We start from the raw sequence: 14670 nt of genomic DNA, 5'->3' as shown, positions 1-14670 counted from the left end.
TGCCTAGTTCTACAGTGTGAAGTTCCTTTGCTTTTTCTATTTCAAGGTATCATTAACCAAGAGTACAATCTTCCTTGTCTGTGACTTGGACTGCTCTGGGGGAAGCCATTTCAGATAGATGCATTGTTCCCACTAAGATAGATGCAGGAATCAGAGCCTTCTGCACATGTGGACCGACTCACCTGCAGTGACTTAGCTCTGCCTTCCTTGTAGGGAGAGCCAGAGTTAGACACTCTGGCTCCCACAGGACGCTATCGTTTGCATTCACCCTTTTGTGGCTTACTTTTGCTAGCTTTGAGACTGGTTAATAAGAGACCAGCCAGGGAAGTATTACCCCCTAATCGAAAACCAAGTGGGAAAAACCCGAGTGAGGCCCAGAGAAAAGCCGCGAGCAGATAATTTAGACCCATCTCTCTGGATTTGGAGACAGAGATCTTTTTCCTTCCATCATAAGAATTTTTCCTTGAGTTTATCTATCTTTATATTGGGGTAGTAAGGTCTAGAGGGCCTCAGTTAGCATCTCAGCTTACATGGAAGAAGACAAATAATTCCTCAACCTTTTATGCAAGTTAAGTCTAGAGGGCCCAAAAGAATCCAAGTATACTCTTCAGAGGCAGCTCAGTTCTCTAGCACTGAGAGAATATGGTGAAGTCACATATGGTGAAATTAGTATTTCTACCTGATCTCCCCAGCCTCATCCTGTTTCTGAGCAGGACCTTTAACCCAAGGACAGACTCTGTTTTTACTCTTTAGAGAACCCTAGGTTATTGGAAGGGAATTGATCACAGTTTTCTAATGGAGTAACCAAAAATTAAATATAAACTGTCAGACTTTGTTCAGTTTCTAATGACTATTACTAGTAGAAATATTCAGTTCAAGTAAAATTCAAATCAGTTAAAACCACGCATCAGTGAAAATTGATGGAAGAATGAAATTTTGACAAAATCTGAATCAGAATCTTGACTCAGGAAATTTGAATTTAGTAGGTTTAGTAGCCACAAGAGAACTTAGTAGCAGAAGGTACATTGGTAAAATTTGAAATGAACCAAAAATTGACTAATAAGTCTCCATTATAAAATGTATACAGAAAAGACTGGATCCCGGGGCTTCTGGGTGGCTCAGTCGGTTAAGCATCTAACTTTGGCTCAGGTCATGATCTTGTGGTTTGTGGTTTCAAGCCCTGTGTCGGGCTCTGCGCTCAGAGCCTGGAGCCTGCTTCAGATTCGTTGTCTTCCTCTCTCTGTGCCCCTCCCCTGCTCATGCTCTGTCTCTCTTTCTCAAAAATAAATAAACATTAAAAATAAAAAGAAAGAGGGGCGCCTGGGTGGCGCAGTCGGTTAAGCGTCCGACTTCAGCCAGGTCACGATCTCGCGGTCCGTGAGTTCGAGCCCCGCGTCAGGCTCTGGGCTGATGGCTCGGAGCCTGGAGCCTGTTTCCGATTCTGTGTCTCCCTCTCTCTCTGCCCCTCCCCCGTTCATGCTCTGTCTCTCTCTGTCCCAAAAATAAATTAAAAAAAAAAAAATAAATCAATAAAAAAAAAAAAATAAAAAAAAATAAAAAAATAAAAATAAAAAGAAAGAAAGACTGGATCCCTGGAAATACGTTGCCTAGGAAATTGATCAAAAATTAAATTAGCCTAATAGAGTTAGTAGGATTTCTTAGAAGAATTTCTTGATGAAAATTCATCAATGCTAGCCCAGTTAAAATATGTGTTCAAAAACACAAGGTGAAACAGCCACAGTAGTTCAGTATGTCTTTCTTGTGCCTGCACATGGGCTGTTGAAGTAAAGTTGTCCAGATGGCCAGTAGTAGTATGAATCAGGAGAGAAGTCTTGACTGCTGGTAGAGGAAAGTCATCAGTGAGTCTATCAGTGAGTCTTGGATGAGGAGAATGTAGAATGAGAGGAACATTTACAACACCCTTTGGGAATGACAACACTTCAAGGACGGGTGGAGAAACAAAGCCATGAAGGAAACTGAGTCACAAACATAGACGAACAGAAGGGGGATACCAAAGCTAAGAGAGGAAACCTTTTCCAGACTGAGAAGTGGTCAGTAGTTTTTAAATGCCACAGAGAGATCAAAAGAGATAGGAAAATGTTAATTGGATTTGTCATTTGTAGGCCAGAGGTGAACTCAAGCAAGAGCAATTTCAGTAAAATAGTCAGGGCAGACTGCAGTGCATTGAGGACTGAGTGGGGTGTAAAGAAGGAAGGATATATTTTAAAGAACAAGGTGATTCTATTTTATACAAGGACCTTGTATAAATAATAACCCACAATTTAAGGGCACCACAGCTGCACTGTTCTTTTCCCCAGGAGAGCAACCTGGTCCCCAATTTTTTTTTTATTATATGTTTTTTTTTTTCTTAAAAGATTTATCCTTCTTAAATTAACAGCCTTCTCCATATCTTATTATATCTAACTTGCATTCCAATATCATTGATTTGGATATTTTTTCCCTCCAGTTCTCATACTAATAACATCACAGAATAAATGTTTGTAGGATAGAAAAGGAAAATTACACTATAATATCAGTGAATTTAAAGGGGCGCCTGGGTGGCGCAGTCGGGTTAAGCGTCCGACTTCAGCCAGGTCACGATCTCGCGGTCCGTGAGTTCGAGCCCCGCGTCAGGCTCTGGGCTGATGGCTCGGAGCCTGGAGCCTGTTTCCGATTCTGTGTCTCCCTCTCTCTCTGCCCCTCCCCCGTTCATGCTCTGTCTCTCTCTGTCCCAAAAATAAATTAAAAAAAAAAAAAAAATGGGGGCACCTGGGTAGCTCAGTTGGTTGAGCGTCCAGCTCTTAATTTTGGCTCAGGTCATGCTCTCATGGTTCACAGGATTGAGCCATGTGTTGGGCTCTGTGCTGATGGCACAGAGCCTGCTTGGGATTCTTTCTCTTCTTCTCTCTGTCCCTTCCGTGTGTAAGCATGCACGTGCACTCACAAAGTAAAAAAACATTAAAAACAAAACACTGTATTCACTATGGTAGGCTGAAAAATGCCTCCTACATCCATGTCATAATCCCCAGAACCGGTGAAGGATACCTTATATAGCCAAAGGGATTTAGCACATGTGATGATTAAGGGTCTTAAAATGGGACCCTTAATTAGTTCTAAATTAGTCAGGTGGGCCCAACATAATCACAGCTTCAAGAGAGATGCAGGAAATGGGAATGCAGACTGGTGTAGCCATTCTGGAAAAACAGTATGGAGGTCCCTCAAAAAATTAAAAATAGAACTACCCTATGACCTAGCAATTGCACTACTAGGTAATTATCCAAGGGATACAGGTGTGCTGTTTCAAAGGGGCACATGCACCCCAATGTTTATAGCAGCGCTATTGACAATAGCCAAGGTATAGAAAGAGCCCAAATGTCCATCGACGGATGAATGGATAAAGAAAATGTATATACATACAATGGAGTATTACTCGGCAATCAAAAGAGTTGCCATTTGCAACTACGTGGATGGAACTAGAGGGTACTATACTAAGTGAAATTAGTCTGAGAAAGACAAATATCATATGACTTCACTCATATGAGGAATTTAAGATACAAAACAGATGAACATAAGGAAAGGGAAGCAAAAATAACATAAATATAGGGAGGGGGACAAAACATAAGAGGCTCTTAAATATGGAGAAAAAACAGAAGGTTGCTTGAGGGGTTGTGGGAGGGGGGATGGGCTCAATGGGTAAGAGGCATTAAAAAAAAAAAAAAGATGCAGGAAAAGAGAAGACAGCAACGTGGTGACAGAAACAAAGTCTGGAGTGATACTTTGAAGATGTAGGAAGCCAAAGAATTCAGGTAGCCACCAGAGGTGAAAAACACAAGGAAACAGATTCTCCCCTCAGAGCCTCTAGATGGAACTAGCCTTGCTAACAACTTGACTTTTAGTCCAGTGAAAATGGGCTTCAGGCTGTACCTGTACCTGTATCAGACTGTATCTGACCTCCAGACTATAAGAGAATAAATTTGCTGTTTTAAGCCATTCCAGTGGTGATGTTTTGTTACAGCAGCAGTAGGAAACTAATCTAGTCACTAAAGCTACTCCCAAAGTTCTAAGACAAGTTAACAACAGCACCGTTCTTACTGACAAAGGGCAACGGATACCTTGTGTTGAGGAGTGAAGGTGAACACAAGTTGAAACTGCTTAGGGTTACATTCCTCGTCCATCACTTCCTAGCTGTGTAAACTTGAACAAACCACTGAACTTCTGAGTCTGTTTCTTCATCCGTAAACCAGGGATAACATTTAATGCCCACATCACAGATTGTTACGAGTTGTACTTAGAAGAGCGGCTCATTTTAAGTGCTCATTCAGTATTACTGATTGCTGTTTGACTCACCAGCTTTGGTGGCACCACCATGTGGTAATGGCACAATTCCCTTGAGCCTACCAGCTCTGAAGCTGTGCTTTATCTGACAATTTTTAATATTTGCATTTTTTTCATATTTTGCATATGAGGTGACACTTTATTACTCTTTTTATGTAGCCCTTTCAAATTCATATAAGATGTGACCATGCTATGAGCTTGAATGGAAATGAAAAGAGAGCTAGGGAGCTTGCCAGTGGGGGACATGGATGAAGGAGGATTAATGGGGGAAGTGCTTGAATATGGTTGTTCCTTATCAGCTAAGGAGAAACCACCTGTAGAGAAGGAACAGATGAAGATGAAGGAACAAGAGACTGAAAAGTAAATGGACAAGCACACTCAGCACTACACCCAGATCTTGGTTTCTAAATGAAAGGAACCGAGACTCCACAGAGAATGGCTGATTCTAGGGCTGGGGGCAGGAAATATACAAGGTGAACTCGGAGCACCTGGTATTGCCAGAAAGTAAAGAAGTGCTTAAAAAAAAAAAGTCACAGAGACACAGGCACCAACCTGATATCAGCCCATACTGATATAAAAGTCATTGAAAAAATAAATGGGGGAAGAAAAGACATATCGCACATAGAAGAATTTCAACTAATTTGTGTAGACTCTCCTGCCTCCAAAGTAGAGCTTAATTCCACAGACTTTGAATGTTGTCTATACTTCCAAAAAGTAGTGTATGGAAAGGGAAGATGGAAAGAGTAACTTTGCAGTGGAAAAACCTGACAAACACCACCTCAGCCAGAGGATCAAAGTTAACATCAACAGTGGTATGTTGTGACACTGTTGTGACAACCGTGACATGATGTGATGAGAAGAGTATTTGACCTCTGTGGTCTTCCTCTCCAAAACCCATAACCCCAGTCTAACCAAGAGAATAATATCATACAAATTCCCACTGAGGGACATTCTACAAAATATTTGACCAGCACTCTTCAAAGCTGGTAAAAGTCACCAAGTCACCAAAACAAGGGAAGTCTGACAAACTGTCATAGGCCAGAAGGTGTTAGGAGCTATGACGAGAAAAATGTAATATATCTGGGTAGGATCCTGGAACAGAAAAAGAATTAAAGAAAAAGTAGTGAAATCCAAATAAACCATGGAGGAGTTTTGTTAATGTTGGTTCCTTAGTTATAATAATTAGTAATACTGGTTCCTTACTTTTGGCAAATGTATAATTGTAACGTAAGACACTATCAACAGGGGAAGCCGATTAAGGGACAGATAGAAACAATTTGTACTGTCTTTGCAACTTTTCTGTAAATCTAATAGGACTTTGGAATAAAAAGTTTACCGCTTTCTCTCTGCTGGCAGCAATCAGCTCAAAGGCAAGCCAAGATGGGCGCTTACTATGACATCCAGGAGCTATGGAGGAAGAAGTAGTCCCATGTGATGCGTTTTCTTCTCAGTGTGTGCTGCTGGCAGTAATGCCAGCTCTCTGTGCTCCACAGGGCCACCCACCCAGCCCAGCTCAATAAAGTTCACAGACTGGGGTACAAGGCCAAGCAAGGTTATGTCACATATCATATTCGTGTGCGACGCGGTGGCCGCAGATGCCCAGTTCCTCAGGGCGCCACCCATGGCAAGCCTGTCCATCACGGTGTTGACCAGCTGAAGTTTGCCTGAAGCCTTCAATCTGTCACAGAGGAGTGAGCTAGATGCCACTGTGGGGCTCTGAGAGTCTTGAATTTGTCCCGGGTTGGTGAAGAGTCCACGTACAGATTCTTTGAGGTCATTCTCATCGATCCATTCTGTAAAGCTATCAGAAAAAGTCCTGACGCCCAGTGAATCACCAAACCAGTCCACAAGCACAGGGAGCTGTGAGGGCTGCCATGTGCTGGCCATAAGAATGTGGCCTTGGAGGGCCACCTGAGTGGCTCAGTTGGTTGAGCGTCCAACTGCGGCTCAGGTCGTGATCTTGCAGTTCGTGGGTCCGAGCCCTGAGTCGGGCTCTGTGCTGACAGCTCGGAGCCTGGAGCCTCCTTCGGATTCTGTGTCTCCCTCTCTCTCTGCCCCTCCCCTGCTCACATTCTACCTCTCTCTGTTTCTCAAAAATGAATAAATGTTAAAAAAAAAAAAAAAAGAATGTGGCCTTGAAAAGGGCCACAAGTTCCACCACGTTCTTGGTGGTTCTCACTGTGTGGCATGGAGAAGACACAGTACTCTCCAGGTCTGCCATTACCTCTAATATAAGTAATGTTTGTAAAATTCGTACCTAAAAAACAATTTAGGACAGTAAAAAAAAAAAAAAAAAAGAATAAAAAGTTTACTTAAAAAATAATAAATTGGGTGGGGAACCTGGGTGGCTCAGCTGGTTAAGTGTCTGACTTCAGCTCAGGTCATGATCCTCATAGTTCATGGGTTGAAGCCCCGGGTCAGGCTCTGCTAACAGCTCAGAGCCTGGAGCCTGCTTCGGATTCTGTCTCCCTCTCTCTCTGCCCCTCCCCCACTTACTCTCTGTTTCTCTCTCTCAAAAATAAAATTTTTTAAATTTATTTAAATCTGCTAAGAACGACGACACAAGAGGTTAAGTTCGGAGTAGCTAGTAAAGGGAATTGTTAAAATATCTGCAACCATTGTTTTGAATAGACTCAGTTCAGTAAGATAAGGTAAGAGTTCAGGAAAGGGCTTAACTACGGTCCTTGTGATCTTCCCACCTCCTTGATGAAATGCCTGCAGGTCCCATCACTTTCTGGTCTCCTTCAGCTTTAAACATGATCGTATTTCCCACAGTCCTCTCCAGTGGTAAGAAATCTAGCTAAGTCTTTACACCTTCCATTTTCCGTCTACCAGAGAGCTTCCCTCCTTTCCCTAGGTTGGGCTCAGAAGCCAGCCTCCTCTTTCTACACCTGCCTCCTATGGCTGGGGCAGGAGGAGGGGCTTTGGGATCAAGGTGCAGCATCCTTTTCCTTGGCTGGGGCTGCCCGTGGCTCTCTGCCCTGTTCCTGTCCAGGGTGACACATCCTCTAGCTCAGGGGGTTGGCAGACAATGGCCTACGGGGCAAATCTGAGCAGCAGAGAAGCATGGTTTTTTCCATTTTTTGATGTCTGGAAAAAAATCAGTAATATTTCATGACATGAAATTAGATAAAACGAAAATGGCAGTGTCCGTAAATAAAGTTGTATTGGGACACAGTTATACCTATATATTTATGTATTGCTCATGCCTGCTTTTGCTCTATAATGGCAGGGTTGGGTGGTTGTGGTAGACACTATATGGTTAGGAAGACTAAAATATATCCTCTCTGGCCCTTTACAGATGAGTTTGCTGAGCCCTGCTTTCACTCACTCTTGCAACCCACTCCCCTCACCTTCTGCCACTGGTGGTATAACCCACGCAGCAAGCTGGAGCCCCTTGCCCTCCCGGGGACCCTCGTGAGCAGGAGTTCAACCTGGCTCACTTCTGCAGCATCTCCTTGTTCCATGGAAAGTCCTGCATCCTTGTCCCTCCAAATGTCAGGAGTGCAAGCTGGTCCCCTATTCCTTCCCTCTTTGCTGTGCCATTGTGGGAGGCTCCAGATAGCCTCCTATCTTTAGGCTTCACCCCCCAAACTCCTGGGGATACTCCAAAGACTCCCTCACCATGTTTTACCCAAGTAACTGGAGAGGCAGACCCAGAGTTCCTACAGCTCAGGAAGCCTGCGGCCAGTAGATGAGACACCACACTCCTTGTGGGCACCCTGGGGCCTTAAAATATGATTTTCAGGGGCATCTGGGTGGCTCAGTCAGTTAAGCATCTGACTTCGGCTCAGGTCATGATCTCATGGTTTGTGAGTTTGAGCCCCACATTGGGCTCTGTGCTGACCACTCAGAGCCTGAAGCCTGCTTCAGATTCTGTGTCTCCCTTTCTCTCTGCCCCTCCCCACCCCACTCTCTCTCAAAAATAAATAAAACGTTACAAAAAATATGCTTTAAATAAATAAATAAATAAATAAATAAATAAATAAATAAATAAAATATGATTTTCAGTTGGCCTGCCAGGATGAGTTGAGGGGGTGGTCACCATTTTTCTACATCTTTTAGGAAGTCCACAGGGTTGTCTCTAATCACTTTAAAATGTTGGAGCCCTTATTATCCAACGTCCTTGACTTTGAGGCTTTAGCCAAAACTCTAAAACAACAGGAAAAGTCCCAGACCATACCCTGTGACACAGGGTATTATGGTGTACAACTTCAGGGGGTGTGATTCACATTGAGGCCTATGTTACTGTGGCCCCTAGGGTTATTATACAGGGCACACCCTGCATGGCCAGAAGCCAAGCTCCTATGGCTACATATACACAGCAACAAACCCAAATGACCCACATGTCTTCTCTTCCTCACAGATCTCAAATCTAAGGACACTTTCCTGGCTTTGGAGATGAAAGCAGACAGGTACAGTATGATAAAGGAAGCCCAGGTTTTGGTGGCTGTTGGTATAAGCCTTTGAGCATAAAATAGCAAAGGAATTCCAAGGCTTGTATAGTGATACGGGGAAATTCGAAAGTAGTACGACTTTTGTTTTTAAAATGTTTATACCAGTGGTTCAGGTCACGATCTCACGGTTTGTGAGAGAAGCCTGCTTGTGATTCTCTCTTTCTCTCTTTGCTCCTTCCCCACTCTCTCAAGATAAAAAAATAACATGTGTATTCTAGAATTTTTAAGAAAAAGGAACAGATTTTTTTTTCTCTTAAGCAACAAACCAGAGAGTAGAGAGAGCTATATGTAATTAGAGTGATAATTAGAAGGTATTATCTCCAAAAAGAAGAAGGAGGAGGAGGGGTGTGAGGAAGAGGAGGGGGAGATGGCATCATCTCTGTTGTTACCTCTTCAACATTTCTTGAAACTTTAATCAATCTCTGGGTAAAAATAGGGCCACATTACAATATTTCTCTGTCCCTACCATCTCTGTAGAAACTCTAATGACCTGCATCTCTTTCCAGCTATTCCTGGGATCACATGTGCTTGGAACAGATTCTGTTCTGCTATCATTTACATATTTACTTCAACTGCTCTGCAACTTGCTGCCAAATCAGCCCCAGAAGGCCAAGGCACCCACCATGTAGAATCCTCCCACTACTCCTGTCCAGACGGGCTGCTGCAGCCTGCTAATAAAGCCGCATGACCCAGGGCTCAAGGCTCACACAGTCTTGGACACAGTCTTGGATGTTTTAACAAAGCAGCTCTCTTATTTTGTGTGTCACCTTGGTTTCAAGCCCCCTTCCTGGGCCTCAGGCAGCGTCCATGGGTGTTAGACCAAAGACCGTCTGCACAGCAAAGTTCACTGATCTTAAATCACACTTAAAAAAAAAAAGTTTATTTATTTTAAGAGAGAAAGAGACAGAGAGAGAGAGAGCACTAGTGGGGATGGGCAGAGAGAGAGAGAGAGAGAGAGAGAGAGGGAGAGAAAGAATGCAGGGCTCGATCTCACGAAGCATGAGACCATGACCTGAGCCGAAATTAAGAGTCGAATGCTTAACGAACTGAGCCACCCAGGTGCCCCATGAATCAAACTTTTGAATACTGACTTTTTCCCAGAGAGGAATTCTTTCCCAGGACAAATTCTTTCCTGGCAGGTTTTCCAATGCCTCAGGTAAACATTTATCTGCTGGAACTTGCCACATTGGCCCCCAGAAATGCTCAAACCTGTTCTAGGAAGAACAGACTAGGCTGCTGACCTCAGGTGTTGTTGCTTATAGACGTGTCAGGAGTGGGTCTCAAAGTTTTACAGGAGAAGACAACAGCGTTGTTAGACCTACCCATATGACAAGCTCGGTGCAAGACGCTCGAAATGCATTTTTCTCTATTCCACTTGACCATTTTTGATAGATATTGTTATCCACATTTTGCACATCAGTAAAGTTAGGGCTCATTCACTCAACAGGTATTTGTTGAGTACGTACTGTGCGCCAGGCGTTGTTCTAGGCAGATGAGATATCTCAGTTACCAAGGTAGGCACCCTTGTGTGGTATCCTTTCTAGGGGGAGTAAATGACTTTAAATCATTAGCAGACTAATGAAATAAAATATGGTAGAAGGGATATGGGACTTCAGAGAGGTTTCAATTCAGCAAGTATATTTTGAGCCTCTCTTAAATGCCAGGCACTGGGAACAGAATCAAGAAGAAGATAAACTTAGAGCGCCTGTGTGCGGTTCACAGTCTAGTGAGACCAGTGTGAGCAGCAGAACCGGGACTCAGTGCTGGTGGTCCAGGTCTGCACTGGCACTGCCGTCCATGGCAGGAGCACCTTAGTCTTATTTCTCTTTAAACACCCAACACAATGAGTTCCTCTTATGTGAGGCCTTCCTCCTGCCGTCGTCTCACCCAGAAATCATCATTCACTTCTCTTACCTGCCACCAGTGGGCCCTCGACATAGCCCTTGGGTAGCCCTTGTTCCCCAGGGCTGCCTTCATTAATTTACAGCGTCTCCCCTCTAGGAGTTCCCTGAGACCAGGAATTGTTTTGCTCATCTTTGTATCCTCGAACCAAGGATTTTGATCATTTGTAAGTAACAGGAAACCTGACTAACCAGTGGCATTGGCAAAATTGTGGCCGATTTTTTTCTCATGCGACAAGAAGTCTGGAAGATGGTGGTTGCCGGTAGTTGTTGGTTCACTTCCTCAGGGATGTCATGGCTGAAGCGTGGCTGCCTTGACTCCAGTATTCCCACCCCGTGCAAGCAGGAGGAAGGGCCAGCACCTACAGCAGGAAAGCAAAACCTCTTCAGACATTTCTGACAGTCTTCCACACTTGTCTCATTGGATGGAACTGGGCCACATGACAAGCCCTAGTTGCAAGAGAGGTTAGAATTATTATTATTGTTATCATCATTATCATTATTAGATTGGACACATTGCCACCTGAGTAAAGTCAGTGTTGGCTAGTAAAGAAGAAGGGGAAAGTGATTATTGGAAGGTATCTAGCATCGTCTGCCTCAATCCCTAGTACAAAGCATAGAGCCTGGGACCGTTATTGAGAAAGCATTCAATAGTTATTGAAAGAAAACAAATGAACAAGGGAAAAAGAGAAAAACAAAAAATAGGCTCTTAAATATGGAGAACAAACTGTTGGTTGCCAGAGGACAGGTGGGTGAGGGGATGGGTGAAATAGGTGAAGGGGATGAAGAGTATGTCTATCATAATGAACACTGACTGATGTATAAAACTGTTGAATCACTACATTGTACACTGAAACTAATATATGTTAAATGTACTTGAATTTTAAAAATAAATTAATTATTTAAAAAATAGTTATTTTGGGGTCACCTGGGTGGTTCAGTGGTTAAGCGTCCAGCTTCAGCTCAGGTCATGATCAGGTCCTTGAGTTTGGGCCCCGTGTCAGTCTCTGTGCTGACAGCTCAGAACCTAGAGCCTGTTTCAGATTCTGTCCCTCTCTCTCTCTCTCTCTCTCTCTCTGCCCCTCCCCCACTCATGCTCTGTCTCTCTCAAAAAATAAACATTTTAAAAAGTTATTTTTTAATCATTTTCAGAAGTTTTTATTTTAATTCCAGCTAACAAAGTGTTATATTAGTTTCAGGTATACAATATAATGATTCAACACTCCATACATAACCCTGTGCTCATCATGACAAGTGTACTCCTTAATCCCCATCACTTATTTAAGTCATCCTTCCCTCCTATCTGTGGTAACCATCAGTTTGTTCTCTATAATTAACAGTCTGTCTCATTTGTCTCTTTTTATTCCCTTTGTTTTTGTTTCTTAAATTCCACATATGAATGAAATCATATGGTATTTGTCTTTCTCTGACTGACTTATCTCACTTAGCATTATACTCCTTAGCTCCATTCATGTCATCGAAATGGAAAGTTTCGTCCTTAAAAAATAGTTATTGAATAAATGGTGAATGAGTAAATAAATGACTTTTTGGCCCATGTCACATGGTCTGGGAATCATCCCAGGGAATAATTAAAACAGAATTGACATCTTATTGAAATGGTATTAGGGAAAATATCAGTTGTTTATTGATTATCATGGTGAATGTGTGTGCGTGTGCGTGTGTGTGTACATGTGTGGTATAGAGACAGTGGGAGAGGAAAAAGGGTAGCATAAATAGATACAGATATCTCAAGTAGTAGTTTTACTTTTTCCTAAAAGAGTCACCCTCCCTCTAGGATATTTGGGGAAAAAAATGAAGGCTGTTTCACATCTGTTCCTGAGTTGTCCACCTGGCTGCTGTCCCCAGTTTCATGTGCCAGTGGTTACAATCCTCTCCATAGATGCTACACCCTGCTTTGGCACAGTACCAGGTAGGGGGTGAATGAGGCCAGGCCCTCTCTTTCTGCTGTCTGCACAGTCATCACACGGATTGAATGTGTGTACTGGATTTGACAAAGGGTTCAGGTGATGACATTCATTCACTCAACTAGTTCTTTTTTTGACCACCTACTATGTGCCAAGTATTATACTAGGAGCTGGGGTACAAGAGTAAAGAGACAGACATGCCATTCTTAAAGTTGAGGGTGTAGCAGGGAAAAGTATCATTAGAAAAATCAATACCCAAATTCATGATTTTAAGTTGTGATAATGCGCTATGAAGGAAAAGGAGACTGTGTGTTCAGAGAGAATAACAGAGGAGACTATTTCAATGGGGATGAAAAGAAGCGTCAGGAAAGGCCACCTAAGGTAGGATATTTAAGGAAAATATCCCTACCTTATATTCAGACTGGGGGGAATTAATACAAGGTATTCAAAAAAAAAAAAAAAAAAGGAGGGGAAAAGGAAAAGAAAAGAAAGAGAGAGGTGGGAGGAGGGAGGCATTCCCCACAGAGGGAGCAATTTGTGCAAAGGCACTGAGGTTGGAAATAATTTGACATATTAAGGAACTGAAAACAGCCAGGGAAAGGGAAAAAGAGAGGAAGCTGGCACCTCTATGCAAATATGTACACAAATAATTTTACATAAATGGGATCATACTGTATGCAGTTTCTAAACTTTTATTTTTTTATTTTTCACCACATCATTAATGTAAATAACCAATACTCGGCAAAGGTTTTTTTTTTTTAATCCAGTTTTTCTAAGGGCAAGAAACACATATTCTGATGGCTGATTGAAATGCTAACTGACTAGAGGGAATTATGCTAAATGAAATGAGTCAGAGAAAGACAAATATCATATGACTTCACTCATATGAGGAATTTAAGATACAAACAGATAAACATAAGGGAAGGGAAGCAAAAGAATATAAAAACAGGGAGGGAGACAAAACATAAGACACTCTTATATATGGAGAACGAACAGAGGGTTACCGGAGAGGTTGTGGGAGCAGGGATGGGCTACATGGGTAAGGGGCATTAAGGAATCTACTCCTGAAATCATTGTTGCACTATATGCTAACTAACTTGGTGTAAATTAAAAAATAAATTAATTTTGAAAAACATAAAAAAAAAGAAGAAATGCTAACAGGTATAAACTTCCTGAAGTTTTTCAATCACAAAAGAATGGGGAAAGAAAAGTGCCTGGAAGGAGGTCCCAAAAAGCACCAATATTTAAGAGGCTGGCAGATGAAACCTTGCAGGGGGAGACAGAGGAGTAACCATTAAAGTTGTAGGAAAAATTGGCAGTTGTGTTGCCAAGGAAAGAGATTATTAAAAGGCGGGAGAAATCTTCAGCATTCGATGTTCCAGGGGTCAAGAAAGGTAATAACTGAGAAGGATTCTTCAGGTATAGCAACATGGATGTTGTGAGCAGTCTTGACTAGAGCAGCCAGGGTGGGAGTGGGGGAATACTGGGACACAGAAACTGGTTTCAGTGGTTTGAGTAGTGAGAGGTGAAAAACTAGAGATTAAAAGTGTAGACAACTCTTTTATGCCATTTGGCTCTGAAGGGAAGAAAAGAGAGAGTGGTGGCTGGAGGCAGATTTGGAGCAAGGCAGGAGTTTTCTTTTTGGGAAGGAAATTAAAGATAGGGAAGAAAGACTGGCCCCTACCCAGGGCCTGTTCCTGAGTGGAAAAGTCACACTTCAGTCAGGATCTAAAAGAGATTAAGGGGGCAAGCCTTGGACTGCACTGAGGTCTAGAATGAATGTTCCGCGAAGAACCAGCAGTTGGAAGCCAACCTGTGGCCTCCAGAATGTAAACTGCACTAAGGAAGCACAGCCTGCTCGGTGTCCAAACCCACACCTAACGCAGGCCTGCAGCCCCACCCACCCTCTTGGACACTTCTCTGGGCCATAGAAACCACAAAGGTTATTGTGCCTGTGGCTTCAATCTGTCCAACAATAGGTGTGTTGTTTCTGGTCCAGAAACCAGTACTGTGCTTACCTTCTAGAGCAGTGGCTCTCAAATTTTAGCGGAA

At 42.7% G+C, this 14670-nt stretch overlaps 1 pseudogene; it reads left to right on the top strand.

Moving 5' to 3' along the window:
• Positions 1-5715: 5715 nt before the first annotated feature.
• Positions 5716-6565, top strand: LOC109276742 (60S ribosomal protein L15-like; annotated as a pseudogene).
• Positions 6566-14670: the final 8105 nt, after the last annotated feature.

This window comes from Panthera pardus, unplaced genomic scaffold (genome assembly GCF_024362965.1).
Source record: "Panthera pardus isolate Hobbes unplaced genomic scaffold, ASM2436296v1 HiC_scaffold_25, whole genome shotgun sequence".
Lineage (NCBI taxonomy): Eukaryota > Metazoa > Chordata > Mammalia > Carnivora > Felidae > Panthera > Panthera pardus.
Note: the sequence above shows the minus strand (reverse complement) of the source record. Positions and strands in the feature narration are given on the sequence as shown.